This window comes from Pteropus medius, unplaced genomic scaffold, assembly GCF_902729225.1.
Source record: "Pteropus medius unplaced genomic scaffold, Ma_sr-lr_union100, whole genome shotgun sequence".
NCBI classification, from domain to species: domain Eukaryota; kingdom Metazoa; phylum Chordata; class Mammalia; order Chiroptera; family Pteropodidae; genus Pteropus; species Pteropus medius.
Window position 1 is genome coordinate 4,611,289 of NW_024345479.1, and position 23,781 is coordinate 4,635,069.

General features: G+C 46.9%; 1 pseudogene; it reads right to left on the minus strand.

The window, feature by feature from the left end:
- Nucleotides 1-12,059: 12,059 nt before the first annotated feature.
- On the minus strand, nt 12,060-12,178 carry LOC120611382 (uncharacterized; annotated as a pseudogene).
- Between the last annotated feature and the right edge of the window lie 11,603 nt (nt 12,179-23,781).

Consider the following 23,781-nt stretch of genomic DNA (forward strand, 5'->3'; position numbering starts at 1 on the left):
ATCTGCTTCCCATCAAACTGTCAACTCCAAGAAGATAGGGACCATAGTATGTTTGCTCCCCTGGTATCCCCCAGCACTTGGCACAGACTGGGGCACCTGCGCACATCAAAGGGGCGGGCTTCCTGCGGGCCACGCCTCCGTAGATAGCTGCTCAGTAGGTATTTGTTGCCTGAGTGATTGCAGAATTCTCCATCTACTTGTGTACGGTGTGGCCTTAGGCCTGGAATGAGAGCAGAGCCAGCCATCCCAGCACCAGTTGTGTGGTAAGTTGGCCAACTGACTGTAGATATGCTAACTAAGGACAGCCCTGGCAGCTCAGTCTGTTTTCACCTTCCTTTGAGCAAACTGCCCCACCCAGGAATCTTTTCAACCCCAAGGCAGATCTGCTGATGGAAAGTAAAGGGCCTTGAGGAAAGGTTGATACCACATTCCATTCCTTTGATCTAAATCCAGATACACTCACCAGAATAAGAGTGTAATCAAAATAAGAGTCCTCGTGATTTTAGTAGGCTTTGTAGCTTACAAAACATTCTCTGTAATTCACATTATTTTCCTGATGAGGCAAATGAGGCTGAGATAGGTTAGGTGACAAATCCAAGGTCATATAATTAATAACGTGGTTAATGCAAAACTTGAATGCAATTTTTTGAAGCCAGCCAGTTTTCTGGAGGCAATTATACAAAGGGAGAAGATGTGCTGCTAATCAGCAAAGATTCCAAGATTCTGGCCTTTTTGGCAGTTATTTGATTCTTTTGTTCTTATTCATTCCTTCATACATGCATTCATTCATTTGTTCTGAAGACATAAGCTCCAGTCACTGCCTTTCAGGAGGCCTCAGTCCAGGGGTAGCATTTTGAAGCTATGGTCCATTGTGAATGTCCTGAGCTTATTATATATACTTTTTGTGTGTGTTTATGTACAAATGGGCATTTTTCACAAAAACTTTCAGAAGTTTCTGGGATACCAGTTACCCTCTCCTCCCCTCCCTACAAAATATTTAAGAACCACTGGTGTAACACATACTACTTAGTGTAAATGGACAGCAGCCCAAGTGCTCATCAGTCTCTCCTGCCAGTTTGGGTGACTAAGGCCCCAGCATGTGACCAGCTCTGGCTCAAGTGATAAACCTGGTGTCTGGACCACGTGACCCATCTAAGGCATTGCTGACCTTGGACAGCTCCTCTCAGCCACTGCTCTCAGAAGACTAAACATGTAGAAACACACATACACAAACTCACACCAACACCTTGGCTCTGTCCGCCTCTAAAACTACTCCTGACTCCAGAGAGATACTTGATTTTCCCCTCCAGTATTAATAACACACAGTACTGCTCATGATGGCTACACTTATGGAGAGCTTGTGTGTGTCAGACACTGTGATACTTACACCCTCATTTCTTTAATCCCCACAATAAGCCGATGAGTTTGGGAACTTGCCCAATTTTACACAGCTGGGAAGAGGTGGAGTATGTATGGGCAGGGTGGAGAATTAGGGAGTTGGGGAAAGCTGAATGTGTTTAAGATCCTTCAGAGATGGGGCAGGGGGCAGTGCGCAGTGTGCAGGGCTGAACTGAAGCCCACACTAGGCATTCTGCTGAAATCATTCTTCCTTTCATTAAATAGCTACTTCTTAAGCATCTTCTTTGTGCCAGGTATGCGTTGGGGATTGCAGTAGCCAGCCTCAAAGGTAGCCTTGTTGTCTGCATCTGGTGTCTATACCTTTGTGCAGTCCCCACCGTCCCCTCACTGTGCCAGGGGGGTCTGTGTGAAGGTGGCATTGTGCAGAAGCCAAGATACATCTTTTTCCAATATAGGTTATAAAAGATGGCAGCTTCTGTCCTGGGCGCTCTCTCACTCTCTTGCTCATCCTCCTTTTTGGATCACTCGCTCCAGGGGAAGCAAGCTGCCATGTTGTGGATGGTCCTCTAGGGAGGCCCAGGCACGGAACTGAAGCCTCCAGCCGGCAACCAGTGCAGACCTCAGGCCTGCCCCCAACCACATGAGTGAACTCGAATGTGGACTGCCCAGCTCCAGTCAGGCCTTAAGATGACTGTAACCTCATAAAGATTTCTGGCTCGCAGAAAATCTGGGAGATAATACACGTTCGTTTTAAGCTGCTAAAATTTTAGAGTAATCTATTACACAGCAATAGAGAACTAATCAGAAATACAACTGTAAACACAATTGTCATGTTTCTTCCATTCTGTGAAAAGGAGTCAGACAGTGGAAGGAAAGAAGGAAGGAAGAAAGGAAGGGATGGAGGGAGGAAGAGAATGAAGCCAGGATGTCAGATAGCAGTTAAGTGCTACAGAGGAAAATAAAGCAGGGAAATGGGGTGGGAGTGAGGGAAGTTTGGTTTAAAGGGGTGACCAGGGAAGGCTTGCCTGGAAAGGAACCAGTTAAACAAAGACCCGAGGGAGTGAGCCATATAGAAATCTGAGGGGAACAGCATTCAGGCAGAGGGGACGGCCAGTGCAAAGGCCCTGAGATGGAAGCATGTCTGGATCATGTGACCCACCCCGAGAGTGCACTTTGTATATTTTGCCACTAGATTGCTTGTCCTGACTAGGCCTGGCTTTGGCTATCTCATGATGGGGCCTCCAGGAGTGGGGAGGCAGGGTGCCGAGCCCTCACTGCTCTCTCGTTCTCTCTCTAAAAGGCCTGGGCCCTAGATCTTGGCTCCATGGCTGTGTTCCTGGGAGTAGGTCTTACGTTCTCAGGAGATGGAAATAACTGTAGTGACCATAGTTTCCCAGCCTCCAGGTGATCTGGACAAAGTCAAGTGAAACTGCAGGATGAGAGAAATGATAAAATAATTTGTAAGAATAATAGGTAGAATAATCTAACTCTAGCCTTGTTGCTGTAGTTGTAGGTTATTCTTTGCAATTTCCTCTTTGGAGCAAGCAAAATACACAGTGTATCTCTCTATATCACAGCAGAAAGTTGCCAGAAGAAGAACTTGATCTGCCCATTGGGCATGCACACCAGCCTTGTCTCCCAGTAACAGATTTGTTCCTTGTAAGTGATCCATGGCCTGAGGACTCCCTCCTTCTGTGCCCTCCTCCCTGTCAACTCAAGGATGCCCTCCTTGTCGTACAGTGCAGCCTCAGAGCTCCTTGGGGCTCCCCACCAGCAGGCCCATGGCCATAGCAACTGCATTTTCCAGATCAGGATGGACAGACAGTGCAGCAAGCCTGAGGTTATACGCAAAGGACAAAGAGAACACGGAAGCCGAGGTTTTATGGGAAAATGAAGGGCACAGAGTAGCAAATATGCACCTGCCTTCCAAGAGACCCATCCATCGTGAAGAAGCAGAGGATTCATTCATTTATTTATTCATGCAGTCTTTCAACAAAGTTTCCTTGAACACCTACTGTATGCCAGGATTGAGCTAGGTGTTAGAGAAACAATATGAGCAGACAGAAGTCCTGCCCTGAAGTGCTTATAGTCAGCTTATAGACAGACAGGTGCAGAGGCAAGGGCCTGTTTCTGGTGAACATGGGAGGGACACCCACTGCAGTTCAAAGGGAGGACCAGGGAAATTGTGTATGTGTAGTGATGTCGGGGAAATGTTCCATGAGGAGCGACTTCTGAGCCAAGCCCTGCAGGATAAGTAGGAGTTAGATGAAGAGGAGAACTGTGTCCAGGAATGAGGGAAGCTCGTGCAAAGGTCCTGAGGCGAGAGAAGTGGTAGGAAGGGCAGAGGAGGAGGGTCCTTGTTAGCTTCATCCCTAAGGGCCATGGAGAATCACCGAAGATTTGGAACTAGAGATTGACACAATCATATTTGCATTTTAGAAACATCACTTTTATTGCTGTTATCAACTCCCCCACCCCCTTTCCATGACCTTGTGGCTGAGCATGCCTAGCTGAGGCAGGGCCCTGTGGGGAGGCCACGGCCCAGGCTGACCCAGTCCTCAGGGTGTCACAGGGATAATGTTAGGCTCCTCTCTTTTCTGTACCGCGCCCCACCCAGCAGACTTCAGGGTCAGGTTCTAAGGGCTGCTATATTGGGCTCTCGTGGGTGAGGGTTCCATGCCACCTCTGCCCACATCAGGACGGCTTCACCCAAGATCGAGAGGTCATTTGTATCTCCAGGGTGGCAGGACCTCCTCCCCAGAGCCATGGCGCCCAAGATAATAGGGCAGCCTGGGAGTTGTTTATGAAAAAGCAGTCTAGTGGGGGGTGAGCAGGGCCCTCAGGAACGGTGACTGCTGCTACAGATAGCGATTGGGGCGGGGAAGGCTGTCTAAATTACAGCTCCCAGAATAGAGGGGCCGGAGGGAGTGGCAGGGCATCCTACCAAGGAAGCACTGGCAGCCTGCCAGGCACGTCCAGGCTCGGGCCCTGTCGCAGGCAGAGGCAGGGTAACCACACGCCAGCAAGGCCATGGGGATGCCATTCATCATTGGCCAAGGCAGCTGGGCAGCCGCGAGGTGGGGTCTGGTGGTGGTAGGGAGGCTCCTGGGGTTTGGGAGAGAAACAACCTGGGCGTGACCTTCTGGAAGGGGTGAGGGTGGTGAGGGGAGGGAAAGGCTGAGATGAGGGAAGGGTGACATCTTGCCTGTCCCTGGAAGAGACTCTGTCACATGTCCCTGTGGATACTTCACAGAAGGAGTGTGAGATACTGTAAAAATAACAAGAATGGCAGGCGTAAGAATAGCAGCTATGTGTCAGAGACAGCTCTACACAGCAACATATATCAGTTCACCCTCACAGATCCCTGTGACACAGGTGGTATTATCCTTATTTTATAGATGAGGAAACCGAGGCCCATAGAGGTCAAGTATGTGCCAAGTAAAGCTAGAGAATAGTAAAGCTAGGACGAGAGCCCAGGTTTGTCTGATTCCCAGGCCTGGGTTTCGAGTCAGGGAATCTGTCTGGAGCCTTTACTTCACTGCGTCTCAGTTTTCTCATCTACCTCACAGATTAGTCTCTTGTTCTGTATCAGCCTCTGAGAACTGTTGTCAGAGTCACAGGAACAGCGTGATGTGCTGGGAAGAGCTTCAGGTCTGAAGGCGTGGCCGACCTATGTGACTTACTCTTTCCAGGCCTCTGTTTTCTCATCCACACAATGGGGAACATTATAGATACTTCATAGGGTCCTCTGAGAATCCAATGAGAATCTATATGCATGAAAGTATCTGTCTTTGAAGGCAGATTATACATCAGAAAGTGTCGTATTTTAAATGATTAATATGTGGAAGGTGAATATTTATAAAGGCGACGATTTCCAGTTGATTAGAGGAGCTCATGTATACACAACGTGCCCAAGGAGCAGCCTCTTTTAAAATGAGATGCAACCTCTGTTTATCCTGGGTAGATATTCAGTTTTCCTATAAATGGCAGCTTAAAGCAAGGTACACTGCATTGAAACTGTATTTCTTCAACTGCTTGTACTCCAGGTACTGATTTCAGTTGAGGCTGGGAACCCCTCACCCTCAAGTTCCCAGCACCAGTTGTTTTCTGGGCTTGGGGTCTCCACACAGAGACACAGGCTTGGCTCTGGATGACCCTTGTCCCAGGCTGCTGCTGGCTTTCCGAGCCTCCTGCCCTCCCAGGTGTGTTACTTAATATCATGCAAAATTCTCTTGTCTGCCCCAGGGGAAGTGCTGCAATGAACCCCAGGGGCTGGGACTTGCTGATTCATCTGGAGTGCCAAGGGCAGGTTAAGGGCACGGAGTCTGGGAGAAGAAGGAGACACCTGGCCAGCAGCCTCACTGACAGTTCCATTACGCATGACTGCCTCCTCTCTCTCTTGGTCCTGGCTCAGTGTCTGTGGTGAATCACACCTTCTACCTGCTCCTTTCAAGCCCTATGGCAGTCCCTTTCCAAGGCCGGGTCTTCCCTCCTCACGCAGGATCCTCATCATCCCCTGTGAGGAACTCATTCAACTCGGCATCTGTACCTTCTGGTGAGATTTATAAATGTGTTGTTAAGACTGCTCGTGGCCCAGTGAAATTGCACCAGAATGTACTGGCTCCTACGAAATCAAAGCTCCTGGCCAACGTGAGCAACTTTCTCCATCCTAGAGAGGATTCTATGGAGGATTCTCACTCATTCATTCAATGAATGCTTGGTGTGTACCTACTATGTGTTTAGTGATATTCTAGGCACCAGGGGCACAGACGATTTTTGCCTGCATGGAGCTCACATCTAATGAGAGCGGCAACCAAGTAGATAGACTGCCAGATGGTGATATGTGCCATGGAGAGCATAAAGCAGGGAGGGTGTTGAGGGTTGGGGGAGGGGTGATACGTAATCAAGGACAGTTGGAGCAAGCTCACTGGGAGAGTGTGGGCACAGTGAGGGACACAGCTGTGCCAATATCTGGGGTAGAGCCTTCTGGCAGAGAGAGCAAGCAGCAGGAGGCCAGTGTCCGGATGGAGTAGAGTGAGCCAGGGGGCCACTGGAAGGAGTTATTATTAATGGAGAAGCAGGTTTGAAGGATGAATGTTTTGCTATAAAGATCTTCCTAAATTGTTACTCAAGTCCCTTAAGCCGGTTAGTTAATGAAGCTGGGGGTAAGGGTTCAGGTCCCAATTTGTTGCTTCTCGGTGTCTGACTACGGCTCTAACTGCATCTCAAGGGGCAGTGGCCAAGCTTTCCCTGGAAGGCAGTGTCTCCTGAAGTTCCTTTCCGCCCAGCTCCAGCCTTCCCCGGTCTCTCCATCTCAGGCCTTTTCCTGCTCCCTTGTATCAAGAGATGACTTACCTGCCTGCCCACCTGCCTTTATCTCTCACCCAGCACACACCTGCCTAATGTCTTTATCATTTCTTTTTATGTCTTCTCCCTCCAGCTATGAGAGCCATGAGAGGGCAGGGCTAGTTTTAAACTGCTTGGAGTTTATCGCATAGGGCACATCGGAGGTCTCCGTGAATATGCTTGAATTGATCAGGATGTGGATGCTCAAAGGAGGCCACCCATCTTCTTGGGAACGCATAGGCTCCACACGGCCCTCTGTGGGCCTGGGGGATGCGAGGAGAACTGGAGTTTTCCAGGAACTGGGGGGATCCAGGGCTCCCTCACATCGAGAGAATTAAACCAGAACTTCTGGTTCCCTTTTCCCACCTTGGATCTGACCATTTGAATACCAAATTCCTGTCACTTCTAGGATGTCACTTAAGATGAGACTGTAGACTCTCAACCCTGGGGTTCCAAGGAGGTGCCACAGGGGCTGCCATAAGGCAAGGGAGGTGCAGTGAGATCCCCCTACTCCACCTCCACTTCAATAGAAGAAGGAGCTCTGCTTTTATTTCACACGTGTTTCAGGTAAGGATTTCAAAAAGGCGATTTGCTTCAAGGACACACAATAATAATAATACACACACACACACACACACACACACACAACACACGGTCTGCAAAAACACTGGAGCAGCTGAAAGTGTTGAAAACTCAAGTTCTAACATTATTTGACTAGGTCTGGCCTCAGTCTCCTCATCTAGAAATAGGAACATACAGAAATACCTTTCCAACCACAGGATGGTAGCTGTCAAATTCTTCAAAGCAGTGTTCTCTAGCTTTAATGTTTGCAACCTGGGGAGCAGACACCCTGGTGATTCTGACTCAGGTGGCCTATAGAACACATCTTGACAAACACGGCTTTTTAGAAATTCCTAAAAGAGAGTATTTAATTTCTGGAAGGATATATAAAGAACTGGTAAGAGTGGTTACCTCTGGAAGGGAATTGAAAGCTTGAGGGCACGGGAGGGCAGATGACTTACCTTTCACTGTATTCTCTGGTATCTTTTAGATTTTGTACCATATGCATGTGTATTTGAACCATATATATGTATAAATAAATGTAAATTTATTTGAGAAAATAAGTTTTAGACATTTAGAGCACTATTCAAGTACAAGGTAAAAAACCAAACACCCAAATATGACCACTTGCTGTGTTCTCACTGCAGATTGAAGCCGAATCACAAGGAAAGCCAGCGAATCTATTCCTGAGGCCTTTGGGAAGAGTCACAAAGGGTAACCCAGAAACCCCTCGAGAGAGGAGGACAGGGGAGCCACTCAACAGACCTCTTCTCTCTTGCTTAGGTGTGTCACCCAAGCTGGGTGAAGAGTGGCAGGTCCTGAACTGGGCTTGTTTCCCTTAAGGGAGATGCCAGGGATGCCAGAGATGTTAAAACAAAGCAGAGCAAAGCAAAACAAACAAACTAATACACCGGAGGCCGCCTTCCCTCCTGAGCTTTCACAGCCCGAATGTATGCATTATGAAAAATGCCTTGAGGTGTGGTGCTAATCTGGATTCCTGGCGGTCCCCTACTTTTAGTGTCAATTCCTCCAAGGCAAAGACCATGTCTTGTTCACCCTGTGTATCTAGTGCCTATACCCAGCCCTGTTTATGGACTGGATGTAAATGCCTAAGGAAAAACAGCTTCTCATAGTTCCACACCAGGCATCAGTGTTACTGATACTACTGCAGCACCCATCAGCAGCAAACAGCTTCCAACAGCCTTCCCTTCTGTTCCAGCCGAACTTCCTACAATCCTATAAAACAAGACATTATTATTACTTTCATTGAACAAATGAGGAAACGGCCTTGTGCCTGCCATCTCTTATTTTGTGTTGTCTCTTGGCCAAGTCACTTTACATTTTTGTTTTTTTCATCTGTAAAATGGGAACCATTGTTGCTGATATATCCACAGTCCAGGGAATACTTAAGAATGCAAGAGTTCAAAAAGGCAACCGGCGAGAAGCAGTAAGGGAAGGACAGAGATCAAATTCAAACCCAGCTTTTGAAATGAGATATTTCTGCTGCCCTACCAACCTCAGGAAATGGCTGTCAGTTCCTCATCACGCATGATGGTGCAGAGATACTTGGGAAGGGGTGACAAACCCCCTTATGTTTCTCTTCCTGCTTTTGGTCATCATTAGGAACTTGTTAGAGAGTAGAAAAACAAGGTATACCTTTATACTTATTTAATAACCTTTTATCAAGTAGTACTATGTGCACAGCTGCTGGGAAGGCAAGTATAATTCTGATATGGAGAAAAGGAAGAAATTTTAATTCCTTATGGAAACCTGCAGAGAAAATATGTGAATTAGAATCCTGGAACATTAGTGCTGGAAGATTTCTTAGGGGTTAATATAGGCCGTCTTATAAAGACGGGAAAACTGAGGCCCAGAATGGGGAAGGGGCTTAAACAAGTTCCACAAGTTAGAATATTCTAGTGGTCTTTAATGAGATTTATTAATGAGAAAGTAGGAGTGTTGATCCTTATCCTCTGATCCAAAAGGAGTGAAGCAGGGAAAGGTGGTGTATGGGGAGAAGGCAGGAGCGGGAGGATGGAGTCATCCAGCAGAAGGAAACAAGGAGCCCAAAACAGGGTCCAGGACCCTGATTCTCCCTCCCTCGTGGCTTGGAGATCCCTGAAGGCTGCTTGTCATTCTCTCACCAGAAGATGCAAGCAGAAGAGGGAGATTGGCTTGTCAAATTCTGAGCCCAGCCACGGAGAGTTTTCCAGAGCTTCACTCCAGGGACCGACAGTGGAAGGATAGAAATTCTCTCATTTCTGCTAGTTATATCTCGCAATGTGCTTTTGGCCAACTCACTTTACCCCTCAGTTTTGCTATCTGTAAAATGGAGCCACTGTCTCTTCCATATCGTAGGCAAGGACGGTGTAAGAGGATCAAAAGAGAGGAGAGCAGAGGCAAGGTTATTTGTGCCAGGCTTTTCCTGCAAACAGATTTCTCCTCCGTCCCCCAGGACCTGTCCTAAAGAGGCGTCTGGAAATTCAACAGAGCCAGGCAGTCTGGGAGTTAAAACAATCAGCAGCCCGACGCGGAGATCCGCCGAGACAGAACAGCTATTCAGACGGCGGGGGCGGTGAGCAGGGGGCCCGAGCAGCAAAATGTGGAGAAAGAAGCGTTTCACACGCGTCCCAGCCCGGCCCACGCCCGTTGCCATGGCCGCCCCCCTCCCTGCTCGGCTCGCAGCCCGCACCGAACCGCGGCCTCGCACCAGCTTCGGCGCCCGCCGGGCGTTCCCCGGGGCTTCCTGGCTTGTGGTCAAGGGAGCGCGGAGCGGGTCACGTCCAGAAAGGACGAGTCGCCCGCAGCCAGGACCCGGCGTCTGGCGAGGAGCGGCCCCCGCCCAGCCCGGCCACGCCTCTGCAGGCGCCACGTCCCGGGACGCTCGCGGTCGCTTGGAGCTGCGCCCTCTCCGGGCTGCGCCCGGCCGCCGCGGGGCGGGGTCGGGGAATCCCGCGACCTTGAGTCAGGAGCCCACATCTCCGCGGCGCCTGTGACTAGGGAGCCTCGCGCCGTTGCCGCGCCGGTGACCCAGGAGCCTGCATCCCGGCTGCGCCCGCGCCCCTTCCCCGCTAGACGTGGCGCTTCTCGGAGTGCGGAGCGTCAGCTTGCAGTAGGAGGCGTACTGTCCCCTCACTGACCTCCTTTATCAGCTCCGGACACTTGCTTAACTGAGAGCTGGCAACTTGGGGCCCGAAAGCCACTGGGGGAAGGGACTCAAACAACGTCTGCAGGGGTCCCTGCCTCTGCTGCCTAGGGTCAAGTCCGAGAGTATTTCCTCCTTGCTTGGCTAACACTCCCCCACCCCCCACCCCCCTCATAGGAGACAATCAGGGAACTATAGGATGACAACCGATGGCAGAGGGGGCATAGAGCTCCTATGGGGCAACCCTGTGCACTTTACAAATAAGGAAACGGAGGCACAGAGAGGGGAACCGACTTGTTCAAGGTCAATGTCCCACTGTAAGTTAAGGCGCGCCAATACGGATGGGAGCCCACGTTTGTGTCACTCAGCTCAGTGCTCTTTCTCAACACTCCAGTACCTTACCTCACATTAAATCGAATTCACCCTGGGGCTAAGGACAGCCAGACTTTTTGCCAACAGTGGTTTGGCTAAATTAGTGAAATGCCAGAAAAATGGAAGGTTTCTAATAAAAGCTGTCTCCACGGGCCCAGGGTATTTATTATAAGGGCTTACCCATTGGCTCCACAATCACCTGTACAAACTTCTCTACATTTGCAGACTGGCAGCTCAAGGCCTCCTTGCAAACTCCCACCTCCACTCATTAGCATTTTCTTCTCTGGCACCTGGAAAGGGCAGAAATGCCCACTGACCTGGTTTGACCCCTTTCTCTATCTTTAAAAAATGACCAAGGCTGAGAAAGTGAGAAGATGGGAGGTGGATTTGATTTTTCTACTATTTTATACCTCTAGATGGGGTTCTTCTACTCTACCCACAGACAGATCTCAAACTGTGTCCTATAGCTATATTTAAACATCCCTTCATCCCAGTCTTTATAGAAGGCTGATTTAGCCATTATCCAAACATACTATGGCAGTGTTTCAAACCACACTAAGGAGGACCCTCTGCTTAAGGGTCCCACATCAAAAGTAGCTCTTCCTAGATCCCTGCCCCGCCTCCACATAGTTCAGAGAGGAAATGGTCTGCTGCCGCCATTGTGGTAGATTGCAAACTTTAGTCTGGTCAAGCTTTCATTGGTTAGGATAACCCAGAGGGGGAATTGAGAAAGCCAGCTGATCGCCTCTCAACCTATATATGTTTTAATCAGATTTATAAACGAGAAAATAGGAGTGTTGGTCTTTAGCCTCTTTAGCCACCCAACCCCTCTACATATTCTTTGCCTCCATCCCCATTCCTTTGGAGAACCACTCCATCTTCTTAGCTATTGAGAAAACGATCTCATGGGACACTGTGATGACAGACCTCAAAATGCTTTCAGATGACTGATCTATGCTCACAGAAGGAAGAGAGGCATGTCTAACACCCAAATCCTCATCAAACCTGTGTACACAATGTATACACTTAATTTCTTTGTGTCCCAGGGACCAACTAGGTTGGGACACTTAGATCAAGCATGCTTGGTTTGAGGGTTTAGGAATCCTGGGTCTTCTACTTCTCTGTGCCTTTCAGGCATTAGGGCCCAATCCTGGAAGTGATATTGAGGTTATCATAGACCTTTAAATAAGGAAATCGCCTTCAAGATCAGCCAGCCAGACCTTCTCATTTTGGTGTGATTCCATAATTGCTTATTTAATTAATTAATTTATTTTAATGCCTATAGCACCTGGTCTTCCTAGATGGTCTTCCATCCAAGTACTAACCAAGCTCGATCCTGCTTAGCTTCTGAGATCAGACAAGATCGGGCACGTTCAGGGTGGCATGGCCATAGCATAATCGCTTACTTATATATTGTGTGCCTGTTATGTGCTAGAAAAATGAAATGATCAAGAAAACTCTCTTCCCTTGAGGAGTCACAGTAGAAGCAGGAGGCAAATAAGTCTGCCACTAATTACAAATAATGTGATAAGTATTGTGACAGTTATATGCAAAGTACGAGGGTGGCCAAGGAGGGACCTGCTCTGCTTGGAGAAGAATCAAATGCACAGAGGAGGTGATGCTTGAATCGGGTTTTGAAGGATGAATAGAGGCTGTTAGGAATAAAACCCTGTTTTCTAGGCTGGTGCTCTTTCCATATATGGTCACTAATTCTATCACATTGAGGACTTGCTGGGGAAGCTGGAAACCTGAATTCCCAGCTGCCTGAAGTGGGGCACCCATGCAGGAATCTAGAAAGGGCCATTGCTATATTCAGCATTGACCCAATATCCATCAGCAAAAACAGACTTGCCTGGGCAAGTTTAGCACAAGACAAACCCAACTCAGAATGTTTTAGCACAAGACAAACCCAACTCAGAATGGCAACTTGCTGTGTCAAACATGCAATTAATTATATAATGAATATCCAATAAAAATGAAGTTGGAACCTGTTGCTCTTTTTTGGATCAGTCTCTTTATTGCTTCCCTTTCTTTAAAATATGAACAAATTAGAATGTTTTTACATATTGTTTTGAAAGACTAGAATAAAAGAAATACCAATAGGCAAGGGAAAGGATGAGAAAGGAGTGTGACAGGGAGGTCTTGGGACCAGTGTCTTGCGGGATGTAGCCTCAGCTCTACCATGAATTTTCAGTGTGGCCTTTAGTGGTCACCTCTCTCCAGGAGTCAGTTTCCTCACCTATAAAATGAGGGATGAAACTCCAAGGAATATGACACGTAGAGTTTTGACCTAGAGAGTTTTGACTCTTGAACCTAAAACCCATCTACTTGACTTTAACCCTCCGTCAAGTGGAAAACAGTATCTCTTGGTGACCATCTAGCACGTCAGTCTAGAACAACAAAGTAAAGGAACATAGCTAGGATGGAGAAGCATATGCCCAGAGCATTTGGGTGAGCATTTGGAGAGTGAGGACTGGGTGGATGGACTCAAGGGGGCTGTATGGTGATGAGAGGGCTGGTTTAGGGGAAAGCAGAGGATGCAGAAGAAGCTGTAGATGGTTCCTCCAGTTATTGGTCAGATGCATTTGATGGAGCCTGCTCACCTGCCATTCTCACAACCTGTGGTTGAATTTGGGGGGCAGCTCTCGGGATTCATTCAAGTAGTCCCTGAGTTTGGTGAGGTTTCAGATGCTCCACTATTGATCTTTCCTGAGTTGAAGTCCCCAGCTGTCTCCTTGACCTATCCCTAGGGTCTGGAAATTTGGATCATAAAGAGTTGGAAAAAACAAATCCTTTACAAAAGGCCCTGTTCAAGACAGTGGGCGTGGGTCTTAATAGACCCAAAGCAAACATGTCTCATCATCCCCAAATACCTAATTCTATTTATTTTCCTTGTGGTAGCGACTCGGGCAGAAAGATGTGGCTCCTTGAGGGCAAAGAAGGTAAATACAGGAGTCTTAATTTGTAACTAGCTAATGTTTGAAGTTCTAATTTTGTAGCTTTCCAGGGTGAGCGCTATTTTGTGGTCTAAGATTGTCTGGGATATTATTTGCTAACCTACGCCACCATCATTCACCTCAGCCTGCCTACATTCCTCTTCTTTAAAACTTCTGCTTCTCCAGACCCACATTAGAATGGCACCTTCCCAATAAGTTTGCTGGGTTTTAATCTACTGCCGTGCTGGCTTACAGAAATGAATATCCTCTCACCTGGGCCCAGCATGAGACGAAATAAAAACCCAGCTGTGGAATCATAGCATCAGTCAACGCAGCTCAATGGCTTCTTAAACTGATTTTTGCAAAGTCACAACAAGAAAGCAAGAAAAGTAATTTCCACATGCTGAACACCGACTGTTCTCATTATTCAGTTCAATATTCCTAACTCCAGGAGGGCATTCCTCATTGCTCTATCATTTCTCTGCTTCTGCCCCCTTTCAAGCCTTGACCTGGTCACTTCACATATGAGGGACTGCAGGGGGCTGTGCTTCTGCATTCATCCTACAGGGACCCACGACTCCCACCTCACATCAACACCTGTCCATTGACTCAAGGGGGAGACTTCTCTGCATAAGTCTTCTTTGGATTAATCTGTATCCACCCACTCAGGCTGGCCACACTCTGGTTACCATCCCTGTCATCCATTGACAACATTACACAATGTGATTTACCACCATCTGTGGTTATTAACACTTACTGGGCATCAGTGGGCAGCAAAGAATACCAGCCTAGAGAGTTGTGGTCCTGAATAGTTTCCTTCTTCTCTAGTCTAGTCTTTAACATCAAGTCCAGGTGCTTAGGATAGGGGAATGGTCGCATGTCAGGTTCCCTGGAGACCAGTGACTTGAGCGTGGAAGACTTTACTGCTCACTCCCATGCTTCCCTTTTTTAAGTAGTCCTCAGATAGTGATGCTGGCACAGGCCTTATATCTGTCAGGGCTCTATCAGAGAAACAGAACTAGTAGGAGACGGTGTGTGTGTGTGTGTGTGTGTGTGAGAGAGAGAGAGAGAGAGAGAGAGAGAGAGAGAGAGAGAGAGAGAGAGAGAGAGAGTTTTATATAGTTTTTGATATAGACTGATTTATTGCAAAGAACTACACAATTGTGAGGGGCTGGCTAGACGAGTCTGAAATCTATTAGGCAGGCCAGCAGGCTGGAATTCTCAGATAGGAGCTGCTACTTCAGTCCATAGCAGAATTTCTTCTTCCTCAGGGAAACTTCAGTGCTGATCTTAAGGCCTTTCTACTGATTAGATGAGGCCCACCCAAATTATGGAGGCTACTCTCTCTACTTAAAGTTAACTGACTGTAGATGTTAAATACCATCACAGCAACACTTAGATTTGTGTTTGACTGAATAAGGGTACTATTGCCTATCCAAGTTGACACACAGAACAAACCATCATAGGCCTTGTCGCAGGAAAGGCAAACTCATACCCATATATGTGTTGATTCCAGTCAATATGAATTGCTGCCTCATCCAGAGTGGAAGGGATTCAATGTAATCATCTTGTCTTCGGTTGACTAGTTGATCTCTGAGGAATGGTGATGCCATATAGGGGCATGGCATAGGTCTTTTACTGGCAGTTTGATTGGCAGTAGCTAGATGAATCTTGGTGAGTGGGAGCCCATGCTATTTGACCCAGTTACAGTTTTCATTATCTACCTCCATGGATCTCCATGCACCCAGAGTGAGCACTGGATTGACAGGGGCTGGCTTGTGTCAACTCACCCAATCATTCTGTCTACTTAGTGTATAGTGCATCTTCCATGGTGGATGCTCTCTGATCGGCATTAGTGTGTAATGTGAAGATCTTCACATTTCATGCCCATTCCCATAGGTCCAGCCACATGTCTCTTTTCCATGTCTCCTTGTCCTTTATCTTCCAAACTTTATTTCTCAAGCCTCTGGCCAACTAGTTAAGCCATGTGCCATGGTGCATGTCTCTGATGTATTCTTACCTTGGGTGGCTTCTCTTTCCACACATAGTGAGTGTCTAGGTGCACTGCCAAAGCTCTACCCACTGGGAGGATTTTCCTCACTGTTGTTTTTCAGGACTACTCAGAATAGGACGATAGTGCAGCAGTAGTCTATTCCCAGCTTGCATCCAGCGAGCCAACCCATCTGTGAATCAAGCTCTGCTTTTTTCCCCCCTCTTCCTTCCGATGATCATAAAGAACAACTCTTTCCCCCGCTTCCATGTAGCCACCATACACATAAGCTAAAGGAGAGATACCAGTGTAATAGTAGTGGATGACATGGGGGTCTAGGCCACATGTCGTGTAGTTTACTCGTACATCTTACTTGTGCCCTCTCTTCTTACTCAAATTCAATCTTGGATATACTCCTTGCATCTTAGAGTGCTACTAGGGCTACTTGACCTTATGTGTTGGTGGGTCTGACAGAATTGAGCTCATGATGGGCAGCTCTGGCTGCATGAACATTGATAGCTATGGCAACGTATTCAGTTTCTACCAGGGTCCAGTGTCATTCCAGAAGCTGTTTTGCAAAAGGCTTATAATGATCTTAAGCAGATGGCATGGGCCTGCTCCAGACCCTGTGTGTCTACATAATTCCCCTATTGGGGCTTGCCATAAATTCCACATAATTTTTTCACAGATCCCTCTAATGCCATAGTTGTATGGCCCTTATCTGCAAGTGGTAGATCTGCTTGCACATAACTTGGACCTGATCTGGACCTCACTCAAAGTTGCATCCTTTTGTGCCAACAGTTGTACAAATTGATGCAGCATTACTAAGTATGGAAAGGCCTCCAGAGCCCATAGAGGCCTACCAGGCATTGTACTTCTTTCTTTGGGGTGGGAGGTACAGGATGAAATAATTTGTCCTGTATTTTGGATGACCTCGATCACTGGATCTCTAAACATTTCATCAATGTGGCAGGCCTTTGAAGCTTAAGGCTTATTCTCCACCTTCTAGAATACGCATGTCTTAGCAAAGCCTCCAAAGCACTTTCTACTTCTTGCCCATCCAGTCTGATTAAAATAATGTCATCAGTATAGTAGCTTAATGTCATGCTCTTCAGGATGTCCAGACAGTCAGGTCTCTTTGGACTGTATCATATCAGAGTGTTGGAGAGAGAACATAGGTGGGAGGTAGGGAGAATAAGACCATAATGTAAACTTTTATTCATCTGAAGTGAATGTAAATTTTTTCTGATTCTCCATGACAAGGATGGGAAAGAAAGCATTCACTAGATTAATGGCCATAAACTATGTACCCGAGTCCATGGTAGTCAGCTTTAGCAAAGACAGCACATCTGGCACAGCACTTTCCATGAGGCTACTACTTAAAGAGTTTCCAGTGGTCCACTTTAATGCCCTAGGGTCTATCTGATTTTTGCAGGGGCCAAACTGGTAAATCTAATGGGGACATAATGAAGACTACCACCCCTGCCCATGTTGTATTAATCCCCTCCATAGCTCCCTGAAGGTCAGCCATCCCAGTCCCCCAAATCTGACTTGGCCTCTCATTATAATAACTGAGCCTATCTTGCTCCTCTATCTGGCCTCTTTTATGTAAGCATCTTATCATCCCCATTGCCACTGGGGAGTCTATAACATCAGCTCTGGCTTAACGAGGACAGACACATGGAGCTTCTCAGTGATAATGGTGTCCCCCTCTCCAGAGATTTCTTATCCCTTTGTAAGGGAGTGTCCTCCAGGTCCTCCTGCAGAATACGGTTTGCTGCTCTATTTTCCAGCTCTTCTAGTATATCCACTCTTGCATGCCCACTTCTCTGAGCCTTTACTTAGTTGTCTTCCGTAGCAGTTTAGCTTTTCTGCTTCCCTTAGTGTAAGGCCATCACCTTCTCCCAACTTCCAACAGCCATCCCAGCAGCATATTAGCACAAGCTCCTGGGGTCTTTGTTAGAGGCCATTATCAGAAGGCTCCCATATCAGTAAACTCTCACTTACCCAACCTTACACGCCCCTGCCCTTTGATTCCGCCCCATGATATTATCCTGGCTTCTGTCAGTACATGTCGACGAGGTCCTGCAACCTCAGGATATGGGGCCTGATAAGTCAGAGTCCAATCGGGAGGCAGAAATCACATAGTAATTTGAACAGGGAAAAGTTTAATACATAGAATAATGAAGTATAACAGGGACCTGGAGTAATGAAGATCTGGCTAGTAAAAAACAAAGAGAACTCAAAAGGAATAGCAGATATAAAGAATAGCTACTACCCCTAATGCTGAGACAGACAGAGCACGCAGGGAAGAGGCTGCCCCGGTGCCGAGATCCAGATCTCATAAGAGGACACAGTCATGGCTCATTGGATGGCAGGTAAGTCACAGTGCTGCTGAGCAGGTGGGACTTGCTGGATCTCTGTCCTGCAGAACTCATCCAAATCTGCCCCCTGGGGTGCCTGGGAAAGCCGTGTGTGAAACATGTCATTGGAGGCAGTCCACTGTGAAACTGCTACAGAAGGCTGCTGGCTGCTGCTGACTGCCATGCACCAGAACTGGGCAATGGAGAAGCTGCACATGCTGCAGCAGCCTGCCAAGAGTAGCACACCAGAACTGGGAAGGAAAACCCCTTTTTCCTGCAAAGTTTCTGCATGGCCCACTAGTGACAAAGCTCAACATTATGCCAACTGGCGAAGGAGAAATACTTAAAGGGCTCAGATCCATTCTCGCCAAGCAGGCAATGAGAGATAAATTAGGGTAAAGAGGTCAAAATTGGCAGCTGGCAAAGTCCTTGTCTTCCTTTAGGAAGGCCAGCACTTCCCGGGCTAGGTTATGTTGTGACTTTGTCTGGTAGCCAGGAGGAGAGGGGGCGTAGATCCAGAGAAGTGTGCAAGGCAGAGGCCTCTGCATCTTCTTTAAGCAAGAGGGGGACATTAGCCTCTTACAAGAGGAGTGAACCACTTCTGCAGTCCCAGGAGATTCAGGGAGATCTGGGATTTCATGGATCCAGATGTCCCCATTGCAAATCTCAGGGTCCTACACCTTCCCAAGCAGGGCCCTGACCTTGTCTTAGCAGGCTTGCAGTGGATGAGAGTTCCGCTTTACCTGGAGCTCTGCTACTCCTCTAATGAATTCCTGGGTCTCATCCTCAGCATTCTTGCTTTCTGGCTGCAGAAGGTGAGAGTTTATCCCTCTATGCTGCCAAGGCCGTTGGTTTTCTATTGCTGCATAACAAACTATCACAAACAACTACTTAAAGCAATATCCATTTATTAAGCTATTATGCAGGTAGGGCTTCTGGGCAGGCTGGACTGGGTTCTGCTCAGGGTATCAGGTCAACTGTGTCATTTAACACAACAATCAGAGGAGTACTAGCTCATCATATTAATAAGTTCCAGGGAACTTATCAGGGTGTGGCATTGTGGGGGGAGGGGATTTTTACGAATTCCTTCTACTACTGTCTGCCTTCTGTCCCCCAAAGATGCACACCCCTCCCAAATGCAAAATATAGTCACCTCCTTCCAAGGTTCCCAAGCATCTCATCCTATTACAGCATTAGTTCAAAGCCCAAAATCTCATCTAAACGTCATCAGTTCAAATGTCCAAAATTTCATCATTTAAATCAGGTGTGAATGAATCCCCTGAGCATAACTCATTAAGTAAAGCTCCTGAATACAATTCTTCTCCACCTACATACCGTGAAACTAAAGAAATAAGTCATAGGCCTCTAGCGGACCTAATATACAATGGTGGGACAGGCATAGGACAATGGTTATATTTCTGGTTTAAGAAGGGGGAAATGTCACCAGTCCAAAACAGTTTTTAAATCCAGTTGAGCAAATTCCGTTAGGTTCCAAGGCCTGGAAATTGCACGTCGTGGCTCTTGATTCTACTCTAGGCAGCTGGATCCACCCTCTGAGTCACTTTTCCTTTTCCATGAAAGATAGCATTTATTTGCAGCTCAGCTTTGTCGACCGGTTCTCAGTAAAATTTGGGGGACCCAACAGCCTTCTTACATTTTCTACTCTGTCTCTTTCAGTCAAAGCTCCCAGTGTTTCTGTGGGTATAAATTTCTCGAGAACTTTGTGGGCTTTGCATGAACTGCACAGGGGTTCATTGCATTATGCAAGAGGCTTTCCCACAGATCTTTCTGGGATAACCCCTCAGAATTCAGCTTCTGCTGAGAAAGCTAAGGGAAAATACACCCCCAGCTTCCTAGAAGTACCCTGGTTTGATTGAGAACTGAAGAATATCCTTGATATAGGTTGTGAACAGTGTCCCCCACCCCCAAATTCATATGTTGAAATCCTAAACCCTAGAACCTCAGAAGGTGACCTTATTTGGAAATGGAGTTGTTGCAGATGTAATTAGTTAAGAAGAGGTCAACATGAATAGGGTGAACCCATCTTAATCCAACATGACTGGTGTCCTTATAAAAGGAGAAAGTTGTATGCAGACATGGACATAAGGAGGTCACCATGTGAAGATGGAGACAGAGATTAAGGTGATGCTTCTACAAGCCAAGGAACGCCAAAGATTGCTAGCAAATCACCAGAAGCTGGGGGACAGGACTGGGTCAGATGCTCAGTCTTCAGAAGGAAACCTGTCGACACTTTGATCTTGGTTTTGTAAACTCAAGAACTATGAGACAATACATTTTTGTTGTTTAAGCCACTCAGTTTGTAGTACTTTGTTGTGGTGGCCTTAGCAAACAACCCTGATTGACCTTTGGGTCTTTCTGAAGTTTTAGCAAAAGATTGAATAGACACATACCCGGGTTTTCCTCTGTGCCAGTTTTGACAGCCATTTCTGGATTTTAGTATCTTTTGCAAATCGGATAGGCTGAGAATTTCCCGAATCACCAAATGTCCTGGTTCCTTTTTGTTAAACAGGTCTTCCCTTAATTTCTTTCTCTCCTCTTGTATTTTAATATAAGCAGCAAAAAGAAACCAGCCTTCACCTAGAAAATCTCCTCGGTTAAATATCCAGGCTCATTGCTTATAATTTCTGTTTTCCACATAAATGCCAGACACAATTTTGCTAAGTTTCTACCTCTACATAACAAAATCATCCTTCCTCCGGTTCCAATAACATATCCTTCACTTCCTTCTGAGACCATCTTAAAGTCCAGGTTTCTACTTATGGTTTATTCATGGAGATTGAGGCTTTTTCTAATGCAATTTAGGATCGCTCTATAATTTTTCTCACGTTCTTCTTACCAGCATCTTTAACATTATGTTTCTACCAAAGTTCTGTTCAAGGTGATCTAGGCCTTTTCTATCATGCTCCTCACAATTCCAGCCTCCACCCACTGCCCAATTCCAAAGTAATCTCACATTTTTAGGTATTTGTTATAACACCCCGCTTCCAGGTACCCACATCTGTTTTAGTTTTCTATTGCTCCATAATGAATATCACAAATGTAGTGGTTTTCAATAACACAAGCCTTCTGACTTTCATACTTGCCCTCAGCTGATGATTGAACACCCTCAGTCTTCCATCTTTCCCTAATGTAGCAATGGCACTCGCCATTAGCTTTCGGATTCCACTGTCTTCAGAATTAGTACTTCCCCAACCTCTCGAAAGCCTGTGATATTGCCCCCTCCCCTGTTCATTCCCTTCTATGGTTCGCCACGAGCAAAGTTTGAAGAATTGCACTACTTCAGCCTGAGAGGGATGTCAGTTCCGGCTATCACTAGTGATGGGGTGTTCATCACCAGCTGCCCAGCAAGGGTCCAAAATCCCATTTTAGAGTCTGCTTCCATGGACCAATCCTGGCACCAACTGTATGAGATTGGGTTCCCTAGGAACTGTCTCAAGTATTGAGAATGACAACCTACAGAGTCTTCAAGGAAGTAGGATTGGACAGAAGTCAAGATGGGCATAGAGTTGAACTGTGATGCATTCACAATGAAGTCTCAGCTGATCTCACAGGGGGTTCAGGAGAGGGTGGCTCTTCAAAATTGTCCCACCTTGAGGCAATAGGTCCTGATCTTTATATCTCTGCACCAACCAGTCACTGGATATGGGCTGCCCCTGGGGAGGGAAGGATGTGTGACTTTGGGGGAGGTGGCTCTCTTCAGCTGAGAGCAGTTCTTGGAGAGGGAACCGGCTGAGAGCTGTTGGCACAAACACTCTGGAGCAGCTGGGAGAATGAGTGTCTAATCCAGAAAAGGGGGAATCTGGGTGGCACCACAATTACTGTTTTCTGTATCTCCTAAGAGCTCATATTTGTTCTTTGTATCAATTGTCTATTGCTGCACAATAAATTACCCCCAAATTTAGTAGCTTAAAACAACAAACATTTATTATTCCATAGTTTCTGTTGGCCATGAATCCGAGTTCAGCTTAGACTGTGTCTCTCTGGCTCAGGGTCTCTCATGAGGTTGTCACAAGCTATTGGCTTAGGCTATAGTCACCTCGACACTTTGCTGGGGCTGGAGAGCTCACCCATGTGGCTGTCAGCAGGCCTCAGAAGATCCACTTTCGAGTTCACTCATGTGGTTGTTGGCAGACTTCTGTTCCTGGTCATGTTCTCCACAGGCTGCCTAAGTGTTTTTGTGACGTGGCAGCTGGTGATTGGAGAGCGAGAGACTGTGCCCAAGAGTCTTTTTGTAATCTTGGAAGTGACATCACATCACTTCTGTCATATTCTTTTCCTTAGAAACAAGTCACGGCATCTAGCCCAACTAAAGGGGAGGGGACGTGAATACAAGGAGATGAAGAACATTGGGGCCATCTTAGAGCTGCCTGTTGTAAATACTACCTGGCGAAGACTGAGCTGAGCATTTTACCTGTGTTGCTTTATTTAACCTCATGATGATCTTAAGGGAGTTGCTATTAATATCCTCTTTTGCAGATGTGGAAACAGGTTTGGAGTGGTTAAATAGCTTGTTCATGACCACACAAATTACTGTGTAGGAGAGAGAAGATTGAGCCCAGGTTTGTCTGTGTTTCTGACTCCTTTATTATATGGTCTCCTTCAACAACATCTTGGGAAGCCTCAAAGTTATTGCAGAATATTGAAGCTATTGAGGGTTCTACTATTCTTTAGGTGCAGGGGCTGAGGGATCTGTCGGAGGGCTCTAAAATCAGGCACTTTCTAACTCAGGAAGTCCAAGGATAGGACTGGGAACACAGAAGAGCAGGCCAGAAGCCTGGGTGGAGAATTCCGAAATGGTTGTGCTATTGGTGAAATCAGCTGTGGACATGAGGAAACGTGCCTTCCTTTCCAGTTCATAGATGCTAAGTACAGACTGGAAACAAGAGGTAGCAGAGACCTAGAGGTAGCAGAGACCAAGAAACAAATCAGCTATTCAGTTGTGACTAAAAAAATTAAGCTTCTTGCATAAGGCACTGTGCAAAGTTACAAGATCTCAGTAACTGTTAGATTGAAATCTGAGGGCCGCTCCGAGTTATCTACTGCTGTGTAACAAACCACCCCAAGTCTTAGTGGCTTATAATAATTTCTAGTCATTCTTTGAGTCGGCTGGACAGTTATTTCGCTGGCCTCACCTGGGCTCCTATGCACTGAGTTGGAGGGTCAGCCTCGCTGAAGGGTCTGAGATGTCCTCACCCACATGTCTGGAGCCTCGGCAGGGATGGCCGGGACCTCTCCACGTAGTCTCTCACCATTCAGTTCTCTAGCCTGAGTTTCTTCACTTGGCAGTCTTGGTCCAAGAGAATAAATGCAGAAGCTGTGAGACATCTTGAGGCACAGGCTCCAGAACTTGCACAACATGATTTTTGCCACATTCTGTTCTCTTGGTCAGAGAAGTCTTAAGCCCAGCCCAGGTTCTAGGGAGTTGAGCATGGCCACACCTCTTAGTGGGAACTTAATGGGAGGGGCATGACACACTACAAAAGGGTGTAGACACAAGGAGGTATGACTCATGGAGGATTGTCATTATTACCACTTACCAGGGAGACCTTGAAAAGGGAGTTTATGTTTAAAGCGCAAGGAAATTGTTCTAGTTGCTTTGGTGCTGGCAGAACAAAGGGCTGCAATCAACCTGAGATTTTAACGTTCCCGCTGCAGGCGCTGGAATGAGCAACAGCTAGTCTGCACAGG